Source organism: Ochotona curzoniae, unplaced genomic scaffold (genome assembly GCF_017591425.1).
Source record: "Ochotona curzoniae isolate NIBS_2020 unplaced genomic scaffold, NIBS_Ocur_1.0 contig_2210, whole genome shotgun sequence".
Lineage (NCBI taxonomy): Eukaryota > Metazoa > Chordata > Mammalia > Lagomorpha > Ochotonidae > Ochotona > Ochotona curzoniae.
Window position 1 is genome coordinate 44,579,996 of NW_024465369.1, and position 6,024 is coordinate 44,586,019.

Consider the following 6,024-nt stretch of genomic DNA (forward strand, 5'->3'; position numbering starts at 1 on the left):
GATGTGGGACAGACTGGTCCAGTCCACAGGCACAGGAACCAGAGCAGGGACCAGTCATGGAAGTTATTGGGGGTTGCTCTAACTGGGCTATAGCTCTACTTAGTGTACATGAGGGCTGAGCATGTGGTTGGCAGGGCTGGGCTGCAGCAACTACTTGTTTGCAGAGGATGGAGGGCAGAGCCAATTGATCAACTACCTTGGCAAAGCTTGACAGCAAACCTCTGAAAAATACGGCCTTGGAGGTGGACCATGTCAGCCAATCAGCTTTGTAAGGATCTCCTCATCCTTGGAGCAGCAATATCAATAGCATCTCAGAACTATCAAAACCACTTGAGCAGAACCTCAGAACAAACGCCACAATGGGAGCCGTGGGATGAGAATGGGTAGCCATTCCCCATCTCTGGGTACTGGTGTGGTTGGGAGGCTGGGTGTGATTTCTCCCTTGTATCTCCCTTCCCAGATACAAGAAGAAGAAAAAGAAAATGTGTAAACAATGGTCTTGCCCACGTTCTCCACTTCGATCAACTATGTAATCATCAAAAACAAAATTTAAAAGGAAAAAAAAGCAAATTTTAAAAAAAGAATTTAAAGTTAGATATAAAGACAAATGTATCTGACATAAAGACAAAGGTATCTGACTTTAGTGATATGCAGACATATCGCTAAATCCCAGAGGATGTCTTTACTCAAGAAAACACTTGTTTGAAGCTTTTACCATTGCATCTGTTAAAACATCGTTAAGCCTTGGTCCCACCTGCATTGTGGGTGCCAGGTCCATGAGTTCTGGAGGCAGGGGATCCAGTGGGCCCTGGGTCACAAGGCCCAGGTCATCAGCCCACCTATAAAAACTGGTCTTCCTCAAGGAAAAGACGGAGCAGTGGACAGCAGGCCCTGAAGCATATGGAAGATATGGAAGTCCTTTGTGGTCTGCAGAGGACATCTGCTACCATAGCAGAAAAAGGAGAACAGAGCAAATTGAATAACCACCTCAGCCAAAAGATGACAGTAAACATCTGGGGAAATGGAGACTCTAAGGTCAATTATGTCAGCCAATGGACATTGCAATGGTTTCCCCATATTTAGATCAGCAAAATTGACAGCATATTAGAACTATCAAAACCACCAGGGCAGAACCCTCAGAAAGTGCACTGCAACAGGACACTGGGTTGATATTATAAGGCTGCTCCCCATCCCTTGGCACTGGGGCAGTTGGGAGGCTGGGTAGGGCTTCTCCCCTTATCACCTCCCTCCCCAGAAAGATGAAGAAGTAATAGAAAGTTTGTAAACAATGATCACACCCACTTTCCCCAAACCCTCAATCCTTCCCCCCACCATCAACTATGTAAACATCATCTAAAATAAAAATTCTTCAATTAAAAACATATTTTTAAAGTACATGTCTAAGAACATTGATTTCAATTCTACTTACAAGTAGTGACGGTAGAAGGTATTTAGTCTAGTGGTCCTACATTGGGAGTGCCTGTGTTTAATCATCAACTCCAGGACCTGATTCCAGCACACTTCCACTGCACACTCTGGAAGGATTCGGGGGTGTCTCAAGCAACTGAGCTCTTCAGGTGGGGAGGCACTTAGATTGGGTCCTGACTGGAATGTGGAAAAGGCAAGACTCTAAGGGGTATAAATTCATGTTACTACTCAAAAGCTGTCTTTAAGAAGATTAAAGCACTGATCCCACGCTTCTGGGTTTTTGGTTTTGTCACACAAATAGCAAGAAGGTAATCATTCCACCCCTTCTGAATTTATCAAAATAATAGAAAGATACCTACACAATCCTGATGGCTTTTTTGTTTTATCATGGACAAGCTAGATAGACTGCTATTTCTGCCTCTTGGTGGGTTTTATTTCCACACATTGACTGATTGTTAGCAAGTGTTTATTTTTTTCACCAAAAAAATGTGCTTAAAAGGCTACTCCATCCAGATTTTCTGGTCTGCCTCTGTTGAAATTACCTTCCTTGCAACTGTGGCTGACGGTATCTGACTTTAATAAATTTTGCTTTGCTCATTGATCATGTTCAAAAGAAAATTCTTTTTCATTTAAGATGAGAATCAGGGTCATTTTCCATTGTGCCATTTCCCCATAACACTATCATCCATGTGAATGAACTGGATGGCATTTCCTGGATCATGACTTCCGTACCAATCCAGCTCTTGCTATGGTAGATCTTCAAGAAGATAACCAGTAAGTATGTTGTGGGGTGTGAGTGAGATCACACCAGAAAAGTACAGGATGTATTAAGGAATCTTCATTAACAAAGTTTGGTGATTTCAGGGTCCACTTGAAATTAGCAAATGAAAAATGCAGTTTGAATTGAAACCCTGAGAGGAGCAAACAGTCTTTACCCAGAAGTCCATCCAGTAAACTCAAGACCTATGTTCCAACTTCCCCAGCTATAGACATTACTGTAAGAAATACACCACAAATAACCTGGACACATTAACAAAGCTGCAGTTATTCGCCTTTCCCTGGTTTCTATGTCCACATCCCATAACTGCTAGGCCTCACCTCTCCTGGAACTCTTGAGAGTACACAACTTAGAAATACAAAGCATCATAGCATTTACTGTCTAATCGAAGCAATGAACAGAGGGTCAGGAATACAGACATAGAGGGACCAGGTTCAGGGGCTACCTCTGTCCTCTGAAGCTAGAGAGAAAGCAGGAAATGGGAGGCTAAGAGTCAGAATGCCAGAGGGAATGAAGCACATGACCAAGAGAGCATGCCCCTCCTCACCATGGGCCTTTATGGGGGTTTCTGAGGAAAGTGGTTATGCAGCAATGCAATACCACCCCCTCTCAAGTTCCAGGTAAGGATGGGTGAGCATCACAGGTGGGCAGAAGAGACCACAAAGGGGTGTGTGTGTGTGTGTGTGTGTGTGTGTGTGCGTGCGTGTGTATGAGAAGGGAGTGAATTCCAAACTCTTGACCCTGAACCAGCTGCTGACCTCACAAGTGGTTCATTTTCTCCTCTCTCCATCTCTCTCTCCCTTCCTCTGCTTCTCAAATAAATACATAAGTTTTAGTGATAGAAAATAATTTTATAGAATGTTGCATTAGTTATCAGAGTAAGTGCAAATACCAATTAAATATACAGTAATTGGGAAAAAAATAAACAAGACTGCTTATCCCTGTTTTCTCTTTGGGATTGGATTTAGAAACCTTGAAATTATAAATGCTTGCATGTGTCCATTACATTTACATAAGTAAATCCTTTTTAAAGCTAAGTGAGACTCCTGGCAAATCTGCATGCCAGAAATATCTTTTTTAGGGGCACTGGAGCCATGCTTCTTCAAGGTGAACCTCAAGATGTAAGTAACCTAGTTCTCCATCTCATTACAAATCTACCTCAGGTGCCTGGCTCCAAACTGTAATTTCCTAACCTGTAAAAACAGAAAACAAATTTACTTTTCCCTTGGAAAAAGATAACATCTACACAGCAGAATTGATCTGCTTGGCTATACAGAAAGTGTAGCATAATTTTTTTTTTGCAATCTCTTTGGTATATTATCTAGGATATACATCACAATCTGGTTTGACACAATACAAAAATACTTTATCCTTTTCAGTTTGTAGAGAAGATTAACAGAATTAGGTTATTATTATGATGATAAAGAATAATGACTTTTCATTATTATTATAAAGATCACTAACAATACTTAGAACACTAAACATTATAGTAATTTTTGTTTTATAATTGTAGTTGAAGAGAAAATTGAGTTAAAAGATTGGGTAAGGACCCAGCATGATGGCTCAGTGGCTAAATCCTCACCTTGCAAGCCCCAGGATCCCATAGATGTACTAATTCATAACCTAGTTACCCTACTTCTGTTCCAGCTTGTGGTGTGGGAAAGCAGTAGAGGATGATACAAGGCTTTGGGACCATGCATTTGTTTGGATAGAGAAGCCAGGAAAAGGTGAATGCAGCTTTGCAAGAATGCCCGGGCTGTTTGCTACATATTTCTTAGGATAACTTATATAGGTGAGGCAGCTGAAACATAGGTCTTGAGTTTAACAGATGGATTTCACAGTGATGACTATTCCTCTCAGTGTTTCAACTCAGACTGGACTGCCACAGTGACAGTTCATTAGCTAATTTCTAGTGACCACTGCCATGACCAAGATTGGTTAGTAATAACTCCTTAGTATATCCTAGACTTGTTTGCCATGATCTCTCTTGCACTCCGCAACAGGTTGGAAAGCAGAAAACGAAAATTTAGAGCTTTGGGTCACAACTAAATACATCTGCATAGTTTAATAAATAGATGCTTAATAGTCCTAACACCACAATGAGAGAGGAAGAGCAAACAGTAGAGCTATCTGGGATCAGTTTCTGTTTTCATAAGGCCTGCATAAGTTCAGTTAGCTCACAAATTACAAAACCGCCCTCAAGTTAGTTTCACTATACTATTACTGCATTTTCCCACAGTTTTTTAATCTACTTTTCTTGCTATTTTTCATTATAACTTCCTTCAAAAAATATTTATTTTACTTGAAAGAGTTACAGAGAGAAACAGGTTCATTTCCCAAATGGCAGCAATGGCAGCAATGGCAGAGCTGAGCCATCCTGAATCCAAGTACTAGATGCTTCTTCCAAGTTCCCCTGGGGGGCTGGGCCACAAAGCTGCATGCATCCTCTGATTCACAGGGAGCTGGTAGGAAGTGCTGCAGCCAAAAATCAAACCTGCTCCATAAGGAACTCCAGCACCACAGGCAAAAGATTAGCACACTATACCACTACAGCAGCCCTTATAATGTCTTTCCTAAACACAAGATATTTTTTTGGCTCGGTTTTTTTAAGGAAAGCTCACAAATAATCAAAGCCCAAAAATCTCCAAATATTTTGTCTTCTGTGATATAAGAATTTTCTTAAACATACCTTAAACTGAAGATTTCCCTATAACCAAGGTTTTCCAAATGTCTGTGAGCAAATATAGGCTTCATAATCAGAATGCTCCAAAATAGACTTCGCCTTGAAGGCACCAAGATCTTCTATGGATGCTGGTTCATATCCCAGCTGCTGCACTTCTCATCCAGCTCCCTGCTTGTGGCCTAGGAAAGCAGTGGAGGACGGCCCAAATCCTTGGGACCCTGCACCCATGTGGGACACCTGGAAGAAGTTCCTGGCTCCTGGCTTCGGATCGGCTAAGCTCTGGCCATTGTGATCACCTGGGGAGTGAATCATTGAATGGAAGATCTTCCTCTGTCTCTACTCTTCTCTGTATATCTGACTTTCCAATTTAAATAAATAAATCTTTTAAAAATTATATCCTAACTCAGTAATTTTTAAATTTCTATCCAAATTTGTTTACTTTTTATTAAAGGATCTTAATTTTTTATGAAGGGACACTTCATAAATTTACATATCATCCTTGCGCAGGGACCACACTAATCTTGTCTATACTGTCCCAATTTTAGTGTATGTGCTACCGAAGTGAGCGTAGGTCTTAATTTCTTACTGAAATATCGTCCTCTCCAAGACACAAGTTGAAGACATTTGCTCCCATGATGAAGGATAACTAAAGATTCATTACAGGTTTAAAGATTCCAGAGCAAAAGACAAAAGAGTAAGGAAGCTTACGGATACTGAAGAATTATGTCATGCAAACAACTATGAATTGAAGTCACTTGATGCAAAAATAAGTACTCAATCAATTTATTCTATTCCAAGACTCCAGTTTATCTGGAGCATTCAGCACTGACAGGCAGAACAGACTAGACCAAGTCAAGCTAAAATGGTAACAGACATTGCCTTCTCATGCTCCTTCCATTGCCTCCTTTAACCCAGACAGTGAGGAAGGATACTGGACGGCCTAGGAAATAGGCAACTCACTGTCTATTAAAATGTTCTATAGAAGGAGTGAAAAAGCAAATGTTTTTAAAACCCTGAAATCAACATTGTGAAGTGATAAATAACAAATTGGATGACTGCAAGTAAATATTACAAAAGATCAGAAATGTCAGCAGTAACAGGGAATAGAGCATGCTTGACTGACTTCTGAAACATG

At 40.6% G+C, this 6,024-nt stretch overlaps 1 non-coding gene across 1 annotated transcript; it reads right to left on the reverse strand.

Moving 5' to 3' along the window:
- Positions 1-5,351: 5,351 nt before the first annotated feature.
- LOC121150959 lies at positions 5,352-5,456 on the reverse strand. Its single transcript, XR_005883063.1, has one exon. It is a non-coding gene; the product is annotated as a U6 spliceosomal RNA (small nuclear RNA).
- Positions 5,457-6,024: the final 568 nt, after the last annotated feature.